Source organism: Dendrobates tinctorius, unplaced genomic scaffold (genome assembly GCF_039654945.1).
Source record: "Dendrobates tinctorius isolate UK_male_01 unplaced genomic scaffold, ASM3965494v1 ptg000332l, whole genome shotgun sequence".
Classification (NCBI taxonomy): Eukaryota; Metazoa; Chordata; class Amphibia; order Anura; family Dendrobatidae; genus Dendrobates; species Dendrobates tinctorius.
The window spans coordinates 10,001,513-10,028,825 of NW_027361998.1; positions in this window are offsets into that span (position 1 = coordinate 10,001,513).

The window sequence follows — 27,313 nt, forward strand, 5'->3', positions numbered from 1 at the left end:
GTGTATAGGGGAGCTGTGGGGATATCATACTGTGTATAGGGGAGCTGTGTGACCATCATACTGTGTATAGGGGAGCTGTGGGGACATCATACTGTGTATAGGGGAGCTGTGGGGACATCATACTGTGTATAGGGGAGCTGTGGGGATATCATACTGTGTATAGGGGAGCTGTGGGCCCATCATACTGTGTATAGTGGAGCTGTGTGACCATCATACTGTGTATAGGAGAGATAAAGGGGCATAATACTGTGTATAGGGGATCCGTGAGGACATATTACTGTATACAAGGGAGCTGTGGGGGCATCATACTGTGTATAGGGGAGCTGTGGGGATATCATACTGTGTATAGGGGAGCTGTGGGGATATCATACTGTGTATGGGGGAGCTGTGGGGATATCATACTGTTTATAGGGGAGCTGTGGACCCATCATACTGTGTATAGGGGAGCTGTGTGACCATCATACTGTGTATAGGGGAGCTGTGGACACATCATACTGTGTATAGGGGAGCTGTGGGGATATCATACTGTATATAGGGGAGCTGTGGACCCATCATACTGTGTATAGGAGAGATAAAGGGGCATAATACTGTGTATAGGGGATCCGTGAGGACATATTACTGTATACAAGGTAGCTGTGGGGGCATCATACTGTGTATAGGGGAGCTGTGGGGATATCATACTGTGTATAGGGGAGCTGTGGGGATATCATACTGTGTATGGGGGAGCTGTGGGGATATCATACTGTTTATAGAGGAGCTGTGGACCCATCATACTGTGTATAGGGGAGCTGTGTGACCATCATACTGTGTATGGGGGAGCTGTGGGGACATCATACTGTGTATAGGAGAGCTGTGGGGATATCATACTGTGTATAGGGGAGCTGTGGGGATATCATACTGTGTATAGGGGAGCTGTGGGGATATCATACTGTGTATAGGGGAGCTGTGGGGATATCATACTGTGTATGGGGGAGCTGTGGGGACATCATACTGTGTATAGGAGAGCTGTGGGGACATCATACTGTGTATAGGGGAGCTGTGGGGACATCATACTGTGTATAGGGGAGCTGTGGGGATATCATACTGTGTATGGGGGAGCTGTGGGGATATCATACTGTGTATGGGGGAGCTGTGGGGATATCATACTGTGTATAGGGGAGCTGTGGGAATATCATACTGTGTATAGGGGAGCTGTGGGGATATCATACTGTGTATGGGGGAGCTGTGGGGATATCATACTGTGTATGGGGGAGCTGTGGGAATATCATACTGTGTATAGGGGAGCTGTGGGGATATCATACTGTGTATGGGGGAGCTGTGGGGATATCATACTGTGTATAGGGGAGCTGTGGGGACATCATACTGTGTATAGGAGAGCTGTGGGGATATCATACTGTGTATAGGGGAGCTGTGGGGATATCATACTGTGTATAGGGGAACTGTGGGAATATCATACTGTGTATAGGGGAGCTGTGGGGATATCATACTGTGTATGGGGGAGCTGTGGGGATATCATACTGTGTATAGGGGAGCTGTGGGGATATCATACTGTGTATAGGGGAGCTGTGGGGACATCATACTGTGTATAGGAGAGCTGTGGGGATATCATACTGTGTATAGGGGAGCTGTGGGGATATCATACTGTGTATAGGGGAGCTGTGGGAATATCATACTGTGTATAGGGGAGCTGTGGGGATATCATACTGTGTATGGGGGAGCTGTGGGGATATCATACTGTGTATGGGGGAGCTGTGGGGATATCATACTGTGTATAGGGGAGCTGTGGGGATATCATACTGTGTATAGGGGAGCTGTGGGGATATCATACTGTGTATGGGGGAGCTGTGGGGATATCATACTGTGTATAGGGGAGCTGTGGGAATATCATACTGTGTATAGGGGAGCTGTGTGACCATCATACTGTGTATAGGAGAACTGTGGGGACATCATACTGTGTATAGGAGAGCTGTGGGGATATCATACTGTGTATAGGGGAGCTGTGGGAATATCATACTGTGTATAGGGGAGCTGTGGGGATATCATACTGTGTATGGGGGAGCTGTGGGGATATCATACTGTGTATGGGGGAGCTGTGGGGATATCATACTGTGTATAGGGGAGCTGTGGGGATATCATACTGTGTATAGGGGAGCTGTGGGGATATCATACTGTGTATGGGGGAGCTGTGGGGATATCATACTGTGTATAGGGGAGCTGTGGGAATATCATACTGTGTATAGGGGAGCTGTGTGACCATCATACTGTGTATAGGAGAGCTGTGGGGACATCATACTGTGTATAGGAGAGCTGTGGGGACATCATACTGTGTATAGGGGAGCTGTGGGGATATCATACTGTGTATAGGGGAGCTGTGGGGATATCATACTGTGTATAGGAGAGCTGTGGGGACATCATACTGTGTATAGGGGAGCTGTGTGACCATCATACTGTGTATAGGGGAGCTGTGGGGATATTATACTGTGTATAGGGGAGCTGTGGGGATATCATACTGTGTATAGGAGAGCTGTGGGGACATCATACTGTGTATAGGGGAGCTGTGTGACCATCATACTGTGTATAGGAGAGCTGTGGGGATATTATACTGTGTATAGGGGAGCTATGGGGATATCATACTGTGTATAGGGGAGCTGTGGGGATATCATACTGTGTATAGGGGAGCTGTGGGGACATCATACTGTGTATAGGGGAGCTATGAGGACATCATACTGTGTATAGGGGAGCTGTGGGGATATCATACTGTGTATAGGGGAGCTATGAGGACATCATACTGTATAGGGGAGCTTTGGAGATGTCATACTGTGTATAGGGGAGCTATGAGGACATCATACTGTGTATAGGGGAGCTTTGGAGATGTCATACTGTGTATAGGTGGATTGTGGGACTATTATATGGAAGCTGTGGTAACATCATACTGTGTACAGGGGAGTTGTGAGGACATTATATTGTATATTGGGGAGCTGTGGGAGTATTATACTACTTATAGGGAACTGCACTTGTGAGCACTTGTTGAGACACATAGGGTACTGTGACTGTAAAAGGGGGAATTATTACTTTGCAGGGGAAACATGTGGAAATTGAATTTTACGGCACTTGCCCAGGGCATTAATATATGCTAGGGGTCAGATTTATTATATACAGAGCACAAAGGAGACAGTATTACTATGTGAGGGGAACAGTGGTGACAGTAGTACTATGTGGGGCAGTAAGAGAAGAACGGTTATTGTGCCAAACAGCAGCTGCAGTAATAGGGACACATACAGTCATATGTTAAAGTTTGGGCACCCATATTAATGTTAACCTTTTTTCTTTATAACAATTTTGGTTTTTGCAACAGCTATTTCAGTTTCATATATCTAATAACTGATGGACTCAGCTATATTTCTGGATTCAAATGAGGTTTATTGTACTAACAGAAAATGTGCAATCTGCATTTAAACAAAATTTGACCGGTGCAAAAGTATGGGCACCTCAACATAAAAGTGACATTAATATTTCGTAGATCCTCCTTTTGCAAAAATAACAGCGTCTAGTCGCTTCCTGTAGCTATTAATGAGTTCCTGGATCCTGGATGAAGGTATTTGTGACCATTCCTGTTAACAAAACAATTCCAGTTCAGTTAAGTTTGATTGTCGCCGAGCATGGACAGCCCGCTTCAAATCATCCCACGGATGTTCAATGATATTCAGGTCTGGGGACTGGGATGGCCATTCCAGAACATTGTAATTGTTCCTCTGCATGAATGCCTGAGTAGATTTGGAGCGGTGTTTTGGATCATTGTCTTACTGAAATATCCATCCCCTGCATAACTTCAACTTCGTCACTGATTCTTGCACATTATTGTCAAGAATCTGCTGATACTGAGTTGAATCCATGCGACCCTCAACTTTAACAAGATTCCCGGTGCCGGCATTGGCCACACAGCCCCAAAGCATGATGGAACCTCCACCAAATTTTACTGTGGGTAGCAGGTGTTTTTCTTGGAATGCTGTGTTTTTTAGCCTCCATGCATAACGCCTTTTTGTATGACCAAACAACTCAATCTTTGTTTCATCAGTCCACAGGACCTTCTTCCAAAATGTAACTGGCTTGTCCAAATGTGCTTTTGCATACCTCAGGCGACTCTGTTTGTGGCATGCTTGCAGAAACGGCTTCTTTCGCATCACTCTCCCATACAGCTTCTCCTTGTGCAAAGTGCGCTGTATTGTTGACCGATGCACAGTGACACCATCTGCAGCAAGATGAGGCTGCAGGTCTTTGGAGGTGGTCTGTGGATTGTCCTTGACTGTTCTCACCATTCTTCTTCTCTGCCTTTCTGATATTTTTCTTGGCCTGCCACTTCTGGGCTTAACAAGAACTGTACCTGTGTTCTTCCATTTCCTTACTATGTTCCTCACAGTGGAAACTGACAGGTTAAATCTCTGAGACAACTTTTTGTATCCTTCCCCTGAAAAGCTATGTTGAATAATCTTTGTTTTCAGATCATTTGAGAGTTGTTTTGAGGAGCCCATGATGCCACTCTTCATAGGAGAATCAAATAGGAGAACTACTTGCAAGTGGCCACCTGAAATACCTTTTCTCATGATTTGATACACCTGGCTATGAAGTTCAAAGCTCAATGAGGTTACAAAACCAATTTAGTGCTTCAGGAAGTCAGTAAAAAGTAGTTAGGAGTGTTCAAATCAAGAAAATGATAAGGGTGCCCATACTTTTGCACAGGTCAAATTTTGTTTAAATGCAGATTGCACATTTTCTGTTAGTACAATAAACCTCATTTGAATCCAGAAATATAACTGAGTCCATCAGTTATTAGATATATGAAACTGAAATAGCTGTTGCAAAAAACAAAATTGGTATAAAGAAAAAAGGTTAACATTAATAGGGGTGCCCAAACTTTAACATATGACTGTATGTCAGCAGCGGCTCAGTATTGGGGAATCAGCAGGATGAGGCGTTTGTGAAGGCTGGGGATAGATGTGGACAGTGCTAGAAATATGAGATGTCAAATGTGTCCTTATTGTAATCTGTGCAGACGAGTCCTGGCTGGAGAAGTTGTCATGTCGGTCTGGGCCAGATGGAAGATGTGGGAAATGTGAACGACTTCACCAGAAAGAACATCAGCTGTAAGTCACTGTATATAATTATACTGTAATCACATGTATGTTCTGCAGGACTGGCATCTACCAATATATGGTCACCATATGGCGGTAATATCAGTATTGGTCCTTGTGTGGAGATGTGTTATCAGTAACAGCAGGGTCATCAACTGAGGTTCTACTATACCCGCTGCAGGGATTCACTCACTCTGGTAGGAATTAGGCCTTAGGTAGCATTCACACAGGCAATACAGCTTTGGTCCAAGCACGCGCAGTTTTTTATTGCTTTCCACAAGTTACACAGCATCAAAACAACAAAATCATAAATATAAATCTCTAGCCTTATCCAGGCACTAACTAAACAGTATAGACCCTGACGACTTCAGACAGCGCTGAGCAAGCCCCAATTCGGTCAAACAAATCTTCTACAGTAGCAACAACTAATATTTGCAGCTTTGTGCACACGGCCTGCGCAGTCTCTTCCTCCCGGGTTGTTTCTCTCTTCATTTTCCAGCAGACTGATGTAAATGAACACCTAGCCTGTTTATATGCAGAGCTAGCCAGGTGCACTAATCAAAGCCTGCAGAGCTAGGATTTAACCCTAGCATACCTGGTATTGATACCCTCCACTTCTGCGCAAAGCCGAGGGATGAGCACCATGTGCCTACAGGGGGCCACTTTACCAAAACTCACTTTACCAAAACTCACTTCACCAAAACTTTCTCTGTGTGGGGAGGCAAGGCAAGTTTTGTATTTCCTTCTCTTAGACTTCCTCCCGGTGGACCTCAGGAATTCTACAGAGCTTTAAACTGACCTGAGCAGGAGGCTCATGTTTGACAAGATTGCGGACTCGTCTACTGGTTTACTCCAAGAACCTGCCTCTATTTTTGGCCACAAATTTCCAGCTTTATTGTCTTTGGGAAAGTGACAAATTTCAAGCTTTGACATCTGGAATGTTGGCTTCTAACTGGGCCAACAAGCAAGGGGTTTCTAGGAGGTCCTTGTTATTACAGGGTTGTAGTAGGCTGCCATAATTTATGGGAAAGGGCTTCTGTTTCCCTGGTTGGTGCACTTTATAGTTTACCTCTACCAACTTTTCTATCATCTTATGGGATACTCCACTGGGCAGGGAACCTTTTCTCCACCGTGGGCACTAACGCAAGTACCCAATCCCCAAGCTTAAATCTTCTCGCTCGAGCTGACTGATTATACCACCTTGATTTTTTTTTTCCTCTTGGGCCTTGAGGAGGAGCTCTTTTACCTGTCCCTTCACTTTGTCCCCTTGACAAATAGATCATTATGCCTGGCCCCTTGTGGAAAGCAAATACCTGGGCACCTGGGGAACCCCATTTGCATTTTTCTTGGTTCATTTAACTGTTAAGTCCCTGGGCTGGGAAGCCCCATAGTTGTCCTGGGATTCCTACTGGTCAGGGACATTGTCTTCGGGGGGAGGCTTCCTCATCTTCCTTTCTAGCCAGTAGAGTGAGCAGAAACTCACTAGTTACATCGTGTGACCTTGTTACCATAGCCGATTCCTGGTGGCATACTGGACTACTGGGTGCTACAGTTTTAGTCCATATGTCCCAGAACAAAGGAACATCTTGTCCGATAACAATGGCATGCAACAAGTCCTTGACTACTCAGACTTGTTGAAACACGGAACCACAGTCTGTGCGCATGTCGACCTGGGCCATGGGATAGTTTTTGGCATCTTTATGCATATGCCTTACCCCTACCCCCTTCCCAGGGACAAGCACCTACAGAAGTGTGGCCTTTGCCAGGATCACCAAAATCCTTGAGTCCAGAAGATTTGGATGCCGCTCAGTCACCTGGCATTCTTGAGGCCCCCTCACCAAGATGAGGAGCAGCGTTGTAGGGAGGGTTGGGGAAGTATTAGTAGCGCCAACCTACACTGCAGTCCATTGGCTCCAATGTCAAGTTGATATATGACCCGGGACTCGACACCTCTAACAGATAATGGTCCGAGTTGTAGTCTGTGCACCCCTCAGATGTGGCATTGGGACCCTTCTTTTGGGTATCCCAGAAATGTGACCTCAGGCTCCCTTGCCCACTCAGGGAGTTTTCCATGGCCAAATATATTTTCACAAAGCTCACAAGGTCAACTGCATTCTGGGAATTTCCTTTGGCAACCGAGCTTTGCACAAATTTTGGTAGTGAGTGGATAAATCGGTCTACTACAAACCTTTGTACTATCCGTGCTGGAGAGCAGATTTTGGAGTTCCGTCATTTTTGCACCAGATAAAACAGATTGAACATCTAGGACAGATGAAGCTTGTCTCTTTGGTAGCACCAGAGGTGCACCCGTCGTACTTGGCTGCCAGAGTGACGCACAAATGTGCCATAATCTCAGCCTTCAACTTGCCGTACTCCTTAGCATCCTGCAGGGCTAGATCATAGTGAGCTTTCTGCAGTTCCCCAGTAAGGTACGGAGACGGCACTGCTGCCTATTGTTCTTAGGACAGTTGCTCTCTATCTGCCACCCTCTCAAATACAGTCAAGCATGCCTCAACGTCATCCTCCAGAGTCATCTTCTGTAAGGACTCATGTACCATTAATTTCATCCGGTTACCTTCAATTTGGGTGGTAGGTAATGCCATCTCCCTGGCCCAGACAGTTTCTGCCAGGAAAGCCATCTGCTGCTGATGTTTCTGAATCTGCTATAACTGCTGTTGTAACTGCTGCAGCAACTCCTGCTGCTGCTGCTGTTGAAACTGTTGCTGCTGCTGTTGAGATGGCTGGATCAGGAGTTTTTTAGTCTCTTGTTAGGTCTGCTGCTGCTGGGATAATTGCTTAACATGCTCTCCTTCATGTTTTCAGACTGTATTCATAATGCTGTAGCTGCCTTTACCCAGGGTGTTAAACAGTTACACTGCAAGTGCCTGTGCTCTCTGGGACTTTACACCCGCATTCTCCACCAATTGTAGGGATTCGCTCACTCTGGTAGGCATTAGGTCTTAGGTAGCGTTCATGCAGACAATACAGCTTTAGTCTAAATGCGTGCAGTTTTTCTTGATTTCCACAGGTTGCACAGCACCAAAACAAGAAATATTAAACATACATCCCTAACCTTGTACAGGCGCTAACTAAACAATACAGACCTTGACTATTTCAGACACTGCTGAACTAGCCCCAGTGTGGTCAAACCAAATGGCTATCATCCATAGCAACCACTGATATTTGCAGTTTGGCGCAGTCTCTTCACAAAGAAATTCTGGCTTGTTTCTCTTTTCAGCTTCCAGACACATCCAGTCTGTTCACACTCCCCAGCAGACTGACTTAAATGAACACATAGCCTGTTTATATGCAGAGCTAGCCAGGTGCACTAATGAAAGCCTGCAGAGCTAGGATTTAACTTGAGTGCGCCACCATTGTTGAAAATCCAGTGTTAACTGGTTAGGGGTGCACTCAGATGTTTCACCCACATCGTCCCCCTGAGCTGAACTCCTATCTACGCCTTTGAGCATGCGCCTTACTGTTCAAACTGAATCCTCAGTGCCTGCTGCCCCCACATAGAGCGGCTCCTATCAATGGATCGGGCTGACAGCAGCGAGCTCTGCACCACCAGCCATTCTGGCACACATGAAAGCAACACAGCCGAATGGTACAATAAAATGGGGGGGCAATAGGAAAAAACGGAACCCAGTTACTAACACGTGCAGCCCAGGACTTTTCTCCATAAAGTCTATACATGAGCAGAAGGCTGATATTCCCAGGTGGAACACTGCACTCTCTGCCTCTCAACATTTGGCCATTAATTATACAGAAAATCCTTTGATTCGGCTTTTCTTAGCTCACCATTTGTAATTCTTTTGAAATAATAAGTCAATAGGGTATTGGGGAGGAATCTGTATCAGAGCCGCATGGAGCTGCCCCATGAATAATGGATGGGCTGAGATAAATATACAACTCATACATTACCATCCTTATGGGGTGCGCTGAGGATCACGGCTCAGGATCATGGCTCAGTGAGATGGAGATGAAACATCTGAACCCAAACTTTATAAGATCTATTATTAGTGAGAGATCTCTAGTGGCATCTAATTCTCCAAAAAAAAAGGAAAAATGGAGAGTGCAGCTCTGAGGTATAATACAGGATGTAACTCAGGATCAGTAATGTAATGTATGTACACAGTGACTGCACCAGCAGAATAGTGAGTGCAGCTCTGGAGTATAATACAGGATGTAACTCAGGATCAGTAATGTAATGTATGTACACAGTGACTGCACCAGCAGAATAGTGAGTGCAGCTCTGGGGTATAATACAGGATGTAACTCAGGATCAGTAATGTATGTACACAGTGACTGCACCAGCAGAATAGTGAGTGCAGCTCTGGAGTATAATACAGGATGTAACTTAGGATCAGTAATGTAATGTATGTGCACAGTGACTGCACCAGCAGAATAGTGAGTGCAGATTAGCAGATAGCCCAGCCACTCTGTAGCGCTATAGCATGAAATATATGGAATTGGAATTACATTACTGGTCTAGAAAATAGGAAAAAGCAAAGAGACTTTAACTTGGTAAATTCATGTGTACCCGGCAGCCACGACAAGGCTCAGGCAATTAAGTGTCTTCGTTTCTTTCTTTTTCTAGAGCAGTAATGTAAATCCAATTCCATATAGTTGATATTTTCCTGCTATAGCGCGGCAGAGCGCAGCGTCATCTGTGGGTCATATCTGCAGATGGCGACTCCTGCACCTGTTCACACCTGATCTCTGGAAGTGACGCTCAGTCTTTGATATTTTTATACCTTTCCAAAATTGTGGATAAAATACTACATTACTGTCTTCATTCAATAGTAGGAGCTGATTTTTGGTTTTTAATCATTTTAACCCCACGAGTTACAGCTGGTGATATGGCCACAAGTGGGGTCGGGCTTAGGGATAGCTGTCCAGACCTGCTGATATTGGCAGGGCTCTAATGTGTGGAGGCTTCTTAACGCTCACCCGAAAGATGATATGTGCTAATAAGTGTCGGCCAGTTGTAATTTTAACACCTGTTTCTGTTATGTAGGAGAAAATCCGCTATCAGATCCATCAGTGAGTTTCTTACACCACTTTCCCCTTTAAAAGAACATGAATGTTTGGCTGAGCCCATGATTAAATGGAGATGACTGTCAGCCCAACGATCTAATGTGTATGGGCTAGTAGGGTTAGGGCTAGGCTTATTCCTAGGTAAAGGGCTTGTCACACTAAGCGATATCGCTACATGTGATACCTCCGACCGCTCCCCCGCTGGTTATCGCTGATCGCACGAGAATGTTCTGAGCCGTTTCTCGTCGTCAGCTTCCTGCTGTGGCGCCAACGAGCGACGCGTGGACGCGGGCGGGAGGACGTCAGGATCGCCGGGTCTGACAGGTAAGTAGCGACCCCCGTCCCCAGCGATGTCGCTGGTGAGATCTGCCTGTGTGGCAGCTCACTAGCGACCACTTAGCGATGCACCAGCGATCCATATCGTTGTCGGGATCGCTGGTGCATCACTAAGTGTGACAGTAACTTAAAGGGTTAGGGCTAGGCTTATTTCTAGGTAAAGGGTTGGGGCTAGGCTTATTCCTAGGTAAAGGGTTAGGGCTAGGCTTATTTCTAGATTAAAGGTTAGAGCTAGGCTTATTTCTTGATAAAGGGTTAGGGCTAGGCTTATTCCTAGGTAAAGGGTTAGGCTTATTCCTAGGTAAAGGGTTAGAGCTTGGCTTATTCCTAGGTAAAGGGTTAGGGCTTGGCTTATTCCTAGGTAAAGGGTTAGGGCTAGACTCATTCCTCGGCAAAGGGTTAGGGTTAGGCTTATTCCTAGGTAAAGGGTTAGAGCTTAGCTTATTCCTAGGTAAAGGGTTAGGGCTAGTCATATTCCTAGGTAAAGGGTTAGGCTTATTCCTAGGTAAAGGATTAGGGCTAGACTCATTCCTAGGCAAAGGGTTAGGGCTAGGCTTATTCCTAGGTAAAGGGTTAGGGCTAGTCATATTCCTAAGTAAAGGGTTAGGGCTAGACTTATTCCTAAGTAAAGGGTTAGGGATAGGCTTATTCCTAGGTAAAGGGTTAGGGCTAGTCATATTCCTAAGTAAAGGGTTAGGGCTAGGCTTATTCCTAAGTAAAGGGTTAGGGCTAGTCATATTCCTAAGTAAAGGGTTAGGGCTAGGCTTATTCCTAAGTAAAGGGTTAGGGCTAGGCTTATTCCTAGGTGAAGTGTTAGGGATAGGCTTATTGCTTGGTAAAGGGATAGGGCTCGGGATAGAGTAACAGAAATATTAACTTTTCATATTTAAAAATTTGCTTTAATTTCTGTAAAAAGAAAGGGTCAAAGAGCAAAGAATATTCACTATAATTCCGTCAGTTTTTCTTCCATGTAAAGTCCAGGAGGTGGATTGGGGGATTTAGAGATGAACAGTGGACTGGTGGGATGGACCCCGGGAGGGAGTAGTGTCAGTTGATGGATTCTTGCCTTGCCCGGGCTCTGTGTCTTGTTGCCGTCTTAGAGTCACTTTTGGGGTGCATGGTCTTATACATGCGGGGGCCGTCTCTTTGGTCTCCAGATATTCTGGAGCCAGGAGCGTTTCGCTGTTTGGATTGTTTTGTGTTTTCCTAGACTTAGTTTGCCCTACAAGAAATCTCTGCATTATTTGTCTTTCGCACCTTCCGTGCTTCTCAATCATTAATAAGGATGGACTTGTCACAATTTTCTCCTTCTGAAGTTCTCTGACATGCGGTCGCTGATCCGTGGGTAAAACGTCCTGACTTTAAGAAGTACAATTTTGTCTCAGTCCTAATAATACCATTCATAAATGATTCACCAGCAGTGGTGCGGAGAAACAAAGGCTGGTCAAAAATTCCAAACACAGGAGGAAAAATGTCCGTCCTAGAGCCGCCTGTGAAGGATCAGACCCGACGTATGGGCTAACACTCCCGGCCTGCCCAGTTATGGGGAGAATATTATGCTCAGTTGGTCAGCCTGGGTTCACTACACCCTTTGGCAAAGCTGGTCGGGGCTGGCGTAAAAAAAAAGCAAAAAGTCACAAAAATTTTCAAGCTGAATTCTGCTGCAAAACGCGTGAGGAATCGAGGATAGAATGTCCGGGCCAAAGAAAATAGGAATGGACAGTGGTGGGTACTGTCCGCACACAGGGGCACGGGCAACAGGAGGACACAGAATATGACCATATGCAGAAAAGAGTTATATATACACCTAAGAATGCGTCCCCCGCTGCCTGGTGTCCACTCGGTGCTGACTCGGACATTCCCACCTGTGGTCACTTAGTGCCATTGATCACCGTCCATGGCACCCAGGCGCCTCCTTGCATCAGTCATCCTCTCCTGCGGTGATTGACGCCTCATCCACTTTTCTTCTTTATATTTAGGGTAGATTTTACACTTACCCGCTGCGTAGTCCCTTTTTTTGTGTAGGATGTATGTATAGCTAGTAGAACGCACTGGCTGGTATCAGTAGGCCGCCGTCGGGCTGGTATCAGTTGGCCGCCGTTGGGCTGGCATCAGTAGGCCGCCGTTGGGCTGGTATCAGTAGGCCGCCGTTGGGCTGGTATCAGTAGGCCACCGTTGGGCTGGTACCTGTAGGCCGCCGTAGGGCTGGTATCAGTAGGCCGCCATCGGGCTGGTATCTGTAGGCCACCATCGGGCTGGTATCTGTAGGCCGCCGTCAGGCTGGTATCAGTAGGCCACCGTCGGACTGGTATCAGTTGACCACCGTCGGGCTGGTATCAGTAGGCCGCCGCCGGGCTGGTATCAGTTGGCCGCCGCCGGGCTGGTATCAGTTGGCCGCCGCCGGGCTGGTATCAGTAGGCCGCCGTAGGGCTGGTATCAGTAGGCCGCCGTTGGGCTGGTATCAGTAGGCCGCCGTTGGGCTGGTATCTGTAGGCCGCCGTTGGGCTGGTATCTGTAGGCTGCCGTCGGGCTGGTATCAGTAGGCCGCCGTCGGGCTGGTATCAGTAGGCCACCGTCGGGCTGGCTCACATCCCAATGCTGACATGACCGGAGACGGCAGCCGCCGTCGGGCTGGTATCAGTAGGCCGCCGTCGGGCTGGCTCACATCCCAATGCTGACGTGACCGGAGACGGCGGACCCCTGTAAAACCTTATCCTTGAGCACCAGATATCCTTGACCACCTCCTTGTCTATCCTGGACATCGAAGGACCTTGTTATTCCCCTTCCTCTACCACGGAGCACCGGGGAGAGTCACAATAAAAAAGGCAACAAATCACAGCAACAGCAAAACAGATTCAGAGCCCGAAATCTCGTTCTCGCAGTTACGTTTTTATTGTTATTCTTCAGCACTTTTCTAATCTAAGTTTATGCCTGCAGGAAATAAAAGCATCAGTAAATTTCATGATAAAAGATCTGTTGGGTTTTTTAAGCCTTTTTTTTTCTTTCTGTGCAAATTAAACAGTTTTACAGCAAAATGAGCGGCATTCCCTTGTATCATCTCGTGGAGCCGCTGCGATCTTTGACGTGGCGCAATCCCGATTCATGGTGAGAAAATGCAGCGTTCCACAGCAACAGCAGATTTCTAAGATCTCGTTCACATGATGCAATCTGTATTTTTCAGGCAAAAAAATATCGAAAAAGCTTTTTCTTTTCGCTACGATTAACAGGCGATGATTTTCCGGTGATTTCTTTTTTTTTTTTAAATATGACAAAACATCGGCAAACAAATGGAAAATATCTTAACTAAAAGCTAATCAGAAAATATCGTTGTAATATCGAAATTGCGGTAAATTAAAGAAAATTGCAAGAAGAAGCCGACATGATACCGGTGGGGACGTTTTGATTAACCCTTTAATTTCTTTTGGTTTCCAGGGCTGTTACCTTTAACCCCTCCCTAGGATGAGCCCCTGGGGATCCGATCATTAACCTCTGGGGATCCGATCATTAACCTCTGGGGATCCAATCATTAACCTCTGGGGATCCGATCATTAACCTCTGGGATTCCGATCATTAATCTCTGGGGATCCAATCATTAACCTTGTGGGATCCGATCATTATCCTCTGGGGATCCGATCGTTAACCTCTGGGGATCCGATCATTAACCTCTGGGGATCCGAACATTAACCTCGTGGGATCCGATCATTAATCTCGTGGGATCCGATCATTAATCTCTGGGGATCTGATCATTATCCTCTGGGGATCCGATCATTAACCTTGTGGGGTCCGATCATTAACCTCGTGGGATCCGATCATTAACCTCTGGGGATCCGATCTTTAATCCCATGGAATCCGATCATTAATCTCGTGGGATCTGATCATTAACCTCTGGGGATCCGATCATTAACCTCTGGGGATCCGATCATTAACCTCTGGAGATCCGATCATTAACCTCTGGTGATCTGATCATTAATCTCTGGGGATCCGATCATTAACCTCTGGGGATCCGATCATTAACCTCTGGAGATCCGATCATTAACCTCTGGAGATCCGATCATTAATCTCTGGGTATCCAATCATTAACCTTGTGGGGTCCGATCATTAACCTCGTGGGATTCGATCATTAACCTCTGGGGATCCGATCGTTAACCTTGTAGGATCCGATCGTTAACCTCTGGGGATCCGAACATTAACCTCGTGGGATCCGATCATTAACCTTGTGGGGTCCGATCATTAACCTCGAGGGATCCGATCATTAACCTCGTGGGATCCGATCATTAACCTCTGGGGATCCGATCATTAACCTCGTGGGATCCGATCATTAACCTCTGGGGATCCGATCATTAACCTCGTGGGATCCGATCATTAACCTCTGGGGATCCGAACATTAACCTCGTGGGATCCAATCATTAATCTCGTGGGATCCGATCATTATCCTCTGGGGATCTGATCATTAACCTCTGGGAAGGCGATCATTAATCTCTGGGGATCCGATCATTAACCTTGTGGGGTCCAATCATTAACCTCGTGGGTTCCGATCATTAACCTCTGGAGATCCGATCATTAACCTTGTGGGATCCGATCATTAATCTCGTGGGATCCGATCATTAACCTCTGGGGATCTGATCATTAATCTTGTGGGATTTGATCATTAACCTCTGGGGATCAGATCATTAACCTCGTTGGGGTCCGATCATTAACCTCTGGGGATCCGATCATTAACCTAGTTGGGGTCCGATCATTAACCTCGTTGGGGTCCGATCAATAACCTCGTTGGGGTCCGATCATTAACCTTGTTGCGGTCCGATCATTAACCTCTTTGAATCCGATCATTAACCTCTGGGAATCCGATCATTAACCTTGTAGGATCCGATCGTTAACCTCGTGGGATCCGATCATTAACCTCTGGGAATCCGATCATTAACCTTATAGGATCCGATCGTTAACCTCTGGGGATCCGATCATTAACCTCGTGGGATCCGATCATTAACCTCGTGGGATCCGATCATTAGCCTCATGGGATCCGATCACTAACCTCTGGGGATCCAATCACTAACCTTGTGGGATCCGATCATCAACCTTGTAGGATCCGATCATTAACCTTGTGGGGTCCGATCATTAACCTCGTGGGATCCGATCATTAACCTCATGGGATCCGATCATTAACCTCTGGGGATCCAATCATTAACCTTGTGGGATCCGATCATTAACCTCATGGGATCCGATCATTAACCTCTGGGGATCCAATCACTAACCTTGTGGGATCCGATCATCAACCTCTGGGAATCCGATCATTAACCTTATAGGATCCGATCGTTAACCTCTGGGGATCCGATCATTAACCTCGTGGGATCCGATCATTAACCTCGTGGGATCCGATCATTAACCTCATGGGATCCGATCATTAACCTCTGGAGATCCAATCATTAACCTTGTGGGATCCGATCATTAACCTCTGGGGATCCGATCATTAACCATAATCAGGTACATCTCTAGGGGGTGAATACTTTTTCACACCCCTTTGCCGTTATTACAGTAAGCGCTCAGCTTTCGCAGCCCCTACACCTGCATTATGTAAATGGCGAGTGTGGGGGGGCGCCCTCCGATGCTCCATTCTGAATTTCTAAGTTATTCACTTTACAAAATGCGATGAAGCAGTAACCAAACAGGAAGATGAAGACGCGAGAAATATGGAAATCCGGAGCCGGAGCAGAGAAGCGCCATCTTTTATTTACTGTATATTTTTCGCTCTCGCTGTACGAACGTTTTCTGAGAAATTCCACAGGAAGCACGAGTCCTAAAGAACGATGATTGCGGCTCCTGCGGGAGCGTCCTCAGAAGGAGACGGATCCAAGCGCTCTGCTACCTCCCCGGATGGCGACTCGCCTCCGCAGACGTTTGTTAGGTTTCCTAATTGACACAATGAGATTCTGGAAAATAACACAAAGTAACGTTTCCGAAAAGTCAGAGAATCCAGAGGAAGTGATGGTGGTCTCTGCCTGATGAAGAATATGGGGACTGACACCAAGGAAAGGCAGTTTTTTCTTGTGATACAATGTTGCCAAATGTATCTGTAAGCAATTCCAGAAGTAACAATATCTTATCATATAACTGTAAGAAGGAGGAAACACTTAAAGGGATCCAGTCACCAGGCTTGTCCCCTATGATATAAGACCCCCACCTTTCAGCCCTGATGTAAATAAGCCGCCAATCCGGCCTTTAAGACAAGAAAAAGACCTTTTATAATACTACGGACGGTCCGGTGTGATGGGCGTCTCTGCTCTTGATCCGGCGCCTACTCTCTTCTTGTGATGCCGTCCTCCTCCTCTGCTTCGTGGGGATGATGCATCCTAGGTCATCCACACATTCTTCAGCATCACGCTCCTGTGCAGGCAATCTCCTCTCTGACCTCTAGAGGGCAGAATATAGTAATGCGGAGCGCATGCAGGTACTCTCCGATCTTTTCCTGCGCATGCGCACTGAAGTACTTTGCTGTGCAGAGGTTCGTGATTCCCGGGGGACAATGTGTGGCGACATAGGACATGTCATTCACGAGAAGCGGCGGATGATGACAGCATCGCAAGAAGACAGACCAGACTGCCCCATAGGTGAGTATACTAAAGGTTCTTTTTCTTCTCTTGCCGGCTGGATAAGGGGCAGATAAACAGCATATCAGAATGTTGTATATGACGGATTACAGCTACTGGCATTAACTCATATGGGAAGAACCTGGTGATAGGTTCCCTTTAAGAATAAAAGGATCCTTCCTGGTTACTTCTATCAAAAACCAGAGTATTCTAATGATGCCTGCATCCAGTGGTCCATGATACAGTCGTGTCTGCAGCCACCACTAGGGGGAACTCCCTGCATACAGAGATACATGATATGATAAGATCCTGCCTGCAACCCCCACTAGGGAGCGCTCCCTGTAGACAGAGATACATGATAAGATCCTGTCTGCAGCCACCACTAGGGGGAGCTCCCTGTATACAGAGATACATGATAAGATTCTGTCTGCAGCCATCACTAGGGGGAGCTCCCTGTATACAGAGTAACATGATAAGATCATGTCTGCAGCCACCACTAGGGGGAGCTCCCTGTATACAGAGTTACATGATAAGATCCTGTCTGCAGCCACCACTAGGGGGAGCTCCCTGTATACAGAGATACATGATTAGATCCTGTCTGCATCCACCACTAGAGCGAGCTCTCTGTATACAGAGATACATGATAAGATTCTGTCTGCATCCACCACTATAGCGAGCTCCCTGTATACAGAGATACATGATAAAATTCTGTCTGCAGCCACCACTAGGGGGAGCTCCCTGTATACAGAGATACATGATAAGATCCTGTCTGCATCCACCACTAGGGGGAGCTCCCTGTATACAGAGATACATGATAAGATTCTGTCTGCAGCCACCACTAGGGGAGCTCCCTGTATACAGAGATACATGATAAGATCCTGTCTGCAGCCACCACTAGGGGGAGCTCCCTGTATACAGAGATACATGATAATATCCTGTCTGCAGCCACCACTAGGGGGAGCTCCCTGTATTCAGCGATGCATGATAAGATCCAGTCTGCAGTCATCACTAGGGGGAGCTCCCTGTGTACAGAGATACATGATAAGATCGTGTCTGCAGCCACCACTAGGGGGAGCTCCCTGTATACAGAGATACATGATTAGATCCTGTCTGCATCCACCACTAGAGCGAGCTCCCTGTATACAGAGATACATGATAAGATTCTGTCTGCAGCCACCACTAGGGGGAGCTCCCTGTATACAGAGATACATGATAAGATCCTGTCTGCATCCACCACTAGGGGGAGCTCCCTGTATACAGAGATACATGATAAGATTCTGTCTGCAGCCACCACTAGGGGAGCTCCCTGTATTCAGCGATGCATGATAAGATCCAGTCTGCAGTCATCACTAGGGGGAGCTCCCTGTGTACAGAGATACATGATAAGATCCTGTCTGCAGCCACCACTAGGGGGAGCTCCCTGTATACAGAGATGTTGTGAATTCACTTTCTGGCCTACCTCTGGTTACTGCTGAAGGTGGTGGAGCTGGTCAGGTTGACAGAGGGGTTGCAAGTTCTCTTTCTGGGCTCCCTCTGTTGGTTACTGGAGGTAATGGAGCTGATCTGATTAACAGAGGCTTGCCACCTGATAATGAGGATGACCATTGGAGATCTGGGGTTTCAGACTGGATTTAAGACAGCCGACTCCCTCTATCCCTGCTGATTTTTTCCTGCCTCCTGAGGTCTTAGTTTCCAGCTCAGTCCCTGCATGCTCAGCTAAGTGTTCTTTCGCTATTCTGTTCACATTTGATCTGGCTTTGTATATTTCAGTTTTGTGTGGGTCAACCAGCTCCGGCTGGGGCTGTGCTGAATCACGATCCATATGTTACTGCTTGTGCCAGTTTGTTTTTGTCCCTTATTAGATCGGCCTCTTTTTGCTCTGCTTTCAGAATATACCAGAGTGCTGATATAGTGGGCGAAGTCGTGCGACTTCAGTATTTTTCTATCAGACGTGTTGGACCTTTTTGCAGGGTTTTTTGGTGTGATTGCAGACAGTGTCTTTCCTTCCCTGTCCTGTCTAGTCAGTGTGGGCCCCATCGTTTGCTCAGCCTATTTTCCTACCTGCATTTGTGTTTTCATCTTGTCTCACCAACAATATATGTTTGGGGGCTATCTATTCCTTTGGGGTCTGCTCTGGGGCAGTTTAGATTTCCCCTTTCTTGCTTTAGGCTTATTTAGTCGTCCGGCTGTGACGAAGCATCTAGGAACATCGTAGGTACGCTCCACGGCTACTGCTAGTTGTGTGGTTAGGATCAGGGGTCTGCAATCCTCTTAGTTACCAACCTCTCTGATTTTCTGTGGCTTAGCTTGGGTTTGCTCTCATCCTCAGTGACCCAATCATAACAGAATCACCAGCCAAACCGCAGACTCTAGGGTACTCAAAAGAAGGAAAGAATTGTAAAAAAAAAAAAGAAAAAAAAGAAAAGTCAGAATTTTTTTATATATTTTTTTTCCTCTTTTTCTCTGGGGTCGTAGGAGGATTTTTTTTTCTTTACTGGAGATTAAGCAATTGTCTGATCGTGTTGAGCAGCTCGCTGCTGAAGTGCGGGGAATTTCTGCCTATCTCGCTCAATCATCTGCTGTTGAACAAAAAATCCCTACTCCTGATGTGTTTTCTGGGGATCGGTCTAAATTTTTTAATTTTAAGAATAATTGTAAATTATTTCTTGCCTTTAAGCCTAACTCATCAGGGAGCTCTGTGCAGCAGGTTAAAATTGTCATCTCCTTGCTGCGTGGTGATCCCCAGGATTGGACTTTTTCTCTTACACCCGGAGATCCTATTCTGACTAATGTGGATGCATTTTTGCAAGCCTTGGGGTTGTTGTATGATGAACCTAATGCTGTTGATCAAGCTGAGAAAGCCCTATTGGCATTGAACCTGGGTCAGGATTCTGCAGAGTTATACTGTCAAAAATGGAGACGCCTCTCATACTATTTCTGTCTGCCCTAAACGAGAGAAACATTTTGCTCACACATTTGCTGTGGGTGGTGTACAACCTAAGTTCCTTTTGGCAATTACGCTGATTTGCTCCTTGTCTACATTTTCCGCTAAGGATTTTGTGGATTCAGGAGCGGCTTTGAATCTGATGGATTTGGATTTTGCTAAACGTTGTAGTTTTCCCATGATACCCCTGCGGAAGCCTATCCCTTTGAGGGGTATTGATGCTACTCCTTTGGCGGAGAATAAACCCCATTTCTGGACCCAGGTGATAATGCGGGTCGCCCCGGAACACCAAGAAAATTGTATATTTTTGGTGTTGCACAATTTGCATGATATTATTGTTCTGGGTTTTCCGTGGTTGCAAACTCATAATCCTGTTTTGGATTGGAAATCTGTGTCTGTGGTGAGTTGGGGCTGTCGGTGTGCTCTTGGTGACAGTCCTGTTTTCTCCACCTCTCTCCAGTCTCATGATATTCCTGACTATTTGGCTGATGTTCCTGATGTATTTAGTGAGAGTAAGTCTGCATCTTTGCCTCCTCATAGGAGTTATGACTGTGCAATTGAGTTAATGCCTGGGTGTAAATTTCCCAAGGGTCGGCTTTTCAACTTATCAGTACCTGAACATGATGCTATGCGATCTTATATCAAGGAGTCGTTGGAGAAGGGTCATATTAGACCATCCTCTTCACCCTTAGGTGCTGGGGTTTTTTTGTGGCCAAGAAAGATGGTTCATTAAGGCCTTGTATTGACTATCGTTCCCTTAACAAAATCACTGTTAAATATCAGTATCCGTTACCCCTGATTTCAGATTTATTCTCCAGAGTTAAGAGTGCTTGCTGGTTTACTAAGCTTGACCTTGGGGGGCGTATAATCTTATTCGCATCAAGCACGGGGATGAATGGAAGACGGCGTTTAATACTCCGGAGGGACATTTTGAGTACCTGGTGACGCCTTTTGGGCTCACTAATGCCCCTTCCGTCTTCCAATCTTTTGTGAACGATATTTTCCGGGACTTTGTGGATAAGTTTTTGATCATTTATCTGGATGATATTTTGATCTTTTCCAATGATTGGGATTCTCATGTGGAACACGTCCGGACTGTGTTCCGGATTTTGAGGGGAAAATACTCTGTATGTTAAGGGATCGAAGTGCCTCTTTGGTGTACAGAGGATTTCATTTTTGGGATTCATTTTGTCTCTGTCGGCTACTGAAATGGACCCGGCCAAGGTACAGGCCATTTATGATTGGGTTAAGCCCACTTCTTTGAAGGCTCTCCAGAAGTTTTTGGGTTTTGCTAATTTCTACCGTAAATTTATAAGTAATTTTTCTGGTATTGTCAAACCACTGACTGATCTGACCAAAAAGGGCCCTGATGTGCTGAATTGGTCTCCAGAGACAGTCTCGGCATTTCAGGAACTTAAGCGGAGATTCAATTGCTGTCCGGTTCTACGGAAACCTGATGTCTCACTCCCGTTTCAGGTGGAGGTAGATGCTTCTGAGATTGGTGCAGGAGCCGTTTTGTCCCAAAAAGATCCGGTGACTTCTAAAATGAATCCCTGTGACTTCTTTTCTCGAAAATTCTCCCCAACTGAACGTAACTATGACGTGGGGAATCAGGAATTGTTGGCCATGAAATGGGCATTTGAAGAGTGGAGACATTGGTTGGAGGGAGCTAGACATCAAGTTGTGGTCCTCACTGACCACAAGAATTTGATTAATCTTGAATCAGCCAAACGCTTGAATCCTAGACAGGCTAGGTGGGCCTTGTTTTTCACGCGTTTTAATTTTGTGGTCTCTTTTCTTCGGGGCACTAAGAATGTTAAGGCGGACGCCCTTTCTAGGAATTTCTTTGCGGATTCTCTTATTGTGACCGAGCCTACTACCATTCTAAATGAGGGTGTAGTTCTTTCCGCCATCTCATCCCGATTTGAGACGCGCCCTGGAGGAATTTCAGGAGGACAATCCTGAACGTTGCCCTATGTGAAAATTGTATGTCCCTGACCAGTGGAGGAATAGAGTAATGTCTGAAATTCATTGCTCCGTGCTGGCTGGTCCTCCAGGTATTTTTGGTACCAGAGATTTGGTGAGTCGGTCTTTTTGGTGGCCTGCCTTATCTCGTGATGTCAGGAATTTTGTGCAGTCCTGTGGGATTTGTTCTCAGTCCAAACCCTGTTCTCGTTCTAGTGGGTTGTTGATGCCCCTGCCGGTGCCCAAGAGGCCATGGACCCATATCTCAATGGATTTTATTTCCGATCTTCCTGTCTCTCAGAGATTGACTGTTATCTGGGTGATTTGTGATAGATTTTCTAAGATGACCCATCTTGTACCGTGGTTCGGTTGCACAGGATTCCTGAGAACATTGTGTCAGTTTGTTTCCAGATTTTGGAGAGCTTTTTGTTCCAAACTGGGAATTCAGTTATCTTTCTCCTCTGCATTTCAACCTCAGACCAATGGGCAGACTGAGAGAACAAACCTGACGTTGGAGTCCTATTTGAGATGTTTTATATCTGCTGATCAGGATGACTGGGTCTCATTTTTTCCATTGGCCGAATTCGCGCTAAACAATAGAGCTAGTTCTGCCACTTTGATGTCGCCCTTTTTCTGTAACTTTGGGTTTCTTTCTCGATTTTCTTCAGGGCAAGTGGAATCTTCAACCTGCCCAAGTGTGGACAATGTGGTAGAGGGAATGCAGCAGATTTGGGACCAAGTGGTGGATAAGTTGTCCCTCTCTCAGGAAAAAGCCCAATGGTTTTCCAACCGGCATAGGACCTTTGGTCCCCGATTTAAAGTGGGTGATATGGTTTGGTTGTCGTCAAAGAATATTCCTATGAAGGTTGCGTCTCCAAAGTTCAAGCCAAGATTCATTGGACCTTATAAGATTTTGGAGATTCTTAATCCTATTTCTTTTCGATTGGCTCTTCCAACTACGTTTAAGATCCATAACGTGTTTCATAAATCTCTGTTGAAGAGGTTTGTGGAGCCGGTAGTTCCTATTGCAGCGCCTACTGACCCTGTATTGGTTAAAGGCAATGTGTAATATGAGGTAGAGAAAATATTGGATTCTCATTTGGCTAGACGGAGACTCCAGTACTTCGTCAAATGGAAGGGTTATGGCCAGGAGCATAATTCTTGGGTCTCTGCTTCTGACATTCATGTCGATAGATTGGTTTGTGCTTTTCACCAGACCCATCCTGATCGGCCTGGTGGCGTGGATGAGGGTTCGGTGACCCCTCCTCAAGGGGGGGAATGTTGTGAATTCGCTTTCTGGCATACCTCGGGTTACTGCTGAAGGTGGTGGAGCTGGTCAGGTTGATGGAGGGGTTGCGAGTTCTCTTTCTAGGCTCCCTCTGGTGGTTACTGGAGGTAATGGAGCTGATCTGATTAACAGAGCCTTGCCACCTGATAATGAGGACGACGATTGGAGATCTGGGATTTCAGACTGGATTTAAGACAGCCGACTCCCTCTATCCCTGCTGTATCCCTGCTGGTGATTTTTTCCTGCCTCCTGAGGTCTTAATTTCCAGCTCAGTCCCTGCATGCTCAGCGAAGTGTTCTTTTGCTATTCTGTTCACATTTGCTCTGGTTTTGTCCATTTCAGTTTTGTGTGGGTCAGCCAACTCAGGCTGGGGCTGTGCTGAATCACCATCCATATGTTACTGTTTGTGCCAGTTTGTTTTTGTCCCTTATTAGATCGGCCTCTTTTTGCTCTGCTTTCAGAATATACCAGAGTGCTGATATAGTGGGCGAAGTCGTGCGACTTCAGTATTTTTGCATCAGACATGTTGGACCTTTTTGCAGGGTTTTTTGCATGATTGCAGACAATGTCTTTCCTTTCCTGTCCTGTCTAGTCAGTGTGGGCCCCATTGTTTGCTCAGCCTATTTTCCTACCTGTGTTTGTGTTTTCATCTTGTCTCACCAACAATATATGTTTGGGGGCTATCTATTCCTTTGGGGTCTGCTCTGGGGCAGTTTAGATTTCCCCTTTCTTGCTTTAGGCTTAGTTAGCTCTCTGGCTGTGTTGAGGCATCTAGGATCATCATAGGCACACTCCACGGCAACTGCTAGTTGTGTGGAAAGGATCAAGGGTCTGCAATCTGCTTAGTTACCAACCTCTCTGGTTTTCTGTGGCTTAGCTTGGGCTTCCTCTCCTCCTCGATGACCCAATCATAACACAGAGAAACATGATAACATCCTGTTTGCAGCCACCACTAGGGGGAGCTCCCTGTATACATAAAAACATAAGATTCTGTCTGCAGTCACCAATAGGGGGAGCTCCCTGTATACAGAGATACATTATAAGATCCTGTCTACAGCCACCACTAGGGGGAGATCCCTGTATAAAAAGAAACATGATAAGATCCTGTCTGCAGTCACCACTAGGGGGAGCTCCCTGTATACAGATACATGATAAGATCCTGTCTGCAGCCACTAGTAGGGGGAGCTCCCTGTAGACAGAGATACATGATAAGACCCTGTCTGCAGTCACCACTAGGGAGAGCTCCCTGTAGACAGAGATACATGATAAGATCCTGTCTGCAGCCACCACTAGGGGGAGATCCCTGTATACAAAGAAACATGATAAGATCCTGTCTGCAGCCACCACTAGGGGGAGCTCCCTGTATACAGAGATACATGATAAGATCCTGTCTGCAGCCACCACTTGGGGGAGCTCCCTGTATATAGAGAGACATGATAAGATCCTGTCTGCAGCCACCACTAGGGGGAGCTCCCTGTATACAGAGAAACATGATAAGATCCTGTCTGCAGCCACCACTAGAGGGAGCTCCCTGTATACAGAGATATATGATAAGATCCTGTCTGCAGTCACCCCTAGGGGGAGCTCCCTGTATACAGAGATACATAATAAGATCCTGTCTGCAGCCACCACTAGGGGGAGCTCCCTGTATACAGACATACATGATAAGATCATGTCTGCAGTCACCACTAGGGGGAGCTACCTGTATACAGAGAAGCATGATAAGAACCTGTCTGCAGCCACCACTAGGGGGAGCTCCCTATATACAGAGATACATGATAAGATCCTGTCTGCAGCCACCACTAGGGGGAGCTCCCTGTATACAGAGATACATGATAAGATCCTGTCTGCAGCCACCACTAGGGGGAGCTCCCTGTACATAGGGATACATGATAAGATCCTGTCTCCAGCCACCACTAGGTGGAGCTCCCTGTATACAGAGATACATGGTAAGAACCTGTCTGCAGCCACCACTAGGGGGAGCTCCCTGTATACAGAGATACATGATAAGATCCTGTCTGCAGCCACCACTTGAGGGAGCTCCCTGTATACAGAGATACATGATAAGATCCTGTCTGCAGTCACCACTAGGGGGAGCTCCCTGTATACAGAGATACATAAGATCCTGTATGCAGCCACCACTAGGGGGAGCTCCCTGTATACAGAGATACATGATAAGATCCTGTCTGCAGTCACCACTAGAGGGAGCTCCCTGTATACAGAGATGCATGATAAGAACCGGTCTGCAGCCACCACTAGGGGGAGCTCCCTGTATACAGAGATACATGATAAGATCCTGTCTGCAGCCACCACTAAGGGGAGCTCCCTGTATACAGAGATACATGATAAGATCCTGTCTGCAGCCACCACTAAGGGGAGCTCCCTGTATACAGAGATAAATGATAAGATCCTGTCTGCAATCACCACTAGGGGGAGCTCCCTGTATACAGAGATACATGATAAGATCCTGTCTGTGGCCACCACTAGGGGGAGCTCCCTGTATACAGAGATACATGATAAGATCCTGTCTGCAGCCACCACTAGGGGGAGCTCCCTGTATATAGGGATACATGAAAAGATCCTGTCTCCAGCCACCACTAGGTGGAGCTCCCTGTATACAGAGATACATGATAAGATCCTGTATGCAGCCACCACTAGGGGGAGCTCCCTGTATACAGAGATACATGATAAGATCCTGTCTGCAATCACCACTAGGGGGAGCTCCCTGTATACAGAGATACATGATAAGATCCTGTCTGCAATGACCACTAGGGGTAGCTCACTGTATAAAGAGATACATGATAAGATCCTGTCTGCGGCCACCACTAGGGGGAGCTCCCTGTAGACAGAGATACATGATAAGATCCTGTCTGCGGCCACCACTAGGGGGAGCTCCCTGTATACAGAGATAAGATCCTGTCTGCAGCCACCACTAGGGGGAGCTCCCTGTATACAGAGATACATGATAAGATCCTCTCTGCAACCACCACTAAGGGGAGCTCCCTGTATAAAGAGATACATGATAAGATCCTGTCTGCAGCCACCACTAGGGGGAGCTCCCTGTATACAGAGATAAAAAAGATCCTGTCTGCAATCACCACTAGGGGGAGCTCCCTGTATACAGAGATACATGATAAGATCCTGTCTGTGGCCACCACTAGGGGGAGCTCCCTGTATACAGAGGTACATAATAAGATCGTTTCTGCGGCCACCACTAGGGGGAGCTCCCTATATACAGAGATACATGATAAGATCCTGTCTGCGGCCACCACTAGGGGGAGCTCCCTGTATACAGAGATAAGATCCTGTCTGCAGCCACCACTAGGGGGAGCTCCCTGTATACAGAGATACATGATAAGATCCTCTCTGCAACCACCACTAAGGGGAGCTCCCTGTATAAAGAGATACATGATAAGATCCTGTCTGCAGCCACCACTAGGGGGAGCTCCCTGTATACAGAGATAAAAAAGATCCTGTCTGCAATCACCACTAGGGGGAGCTCCCTGTATACAGAGATACATGATAAGATCCTGTCTGTGGCCACCACTAGGGGGAGCTCCCTGTATACAGAGGTACATAATAAGATCGTTTCTGCGGCCACCACTAGGGGGAGCTCCCTATATACAGAGATACATGATAAGATTCTGTCTGCGGCCACCACTAGGGGGAGCTCCATGTATACAGAGATACATGGTAAGATCCTGTCTGCGGCCACCACTAGGGGGAGCTCCCTGTATACAGAGATGCATGATAAGAAACTGTCTGCAGCCACCACTAGGGAGAGCTCCCTGTATACAGAGATACATGATAAGATCCTGTCTGCAGCCACCACTAGGGGGAGCTCCCTGTATACAGAGATACATGATAAGATCCGGTCTGCAGCCACCACTAGGGGGAGCTCCCTGTATATAGGGATACAAGATAAGATCCTGTCTATAGCCACCACTAGGTGGAGCTCCCTGTATACAGAGATACATGATAAGATCCTTTATGCAGCCACCACTAGGGGGAGCTCCCTGTGTACAGA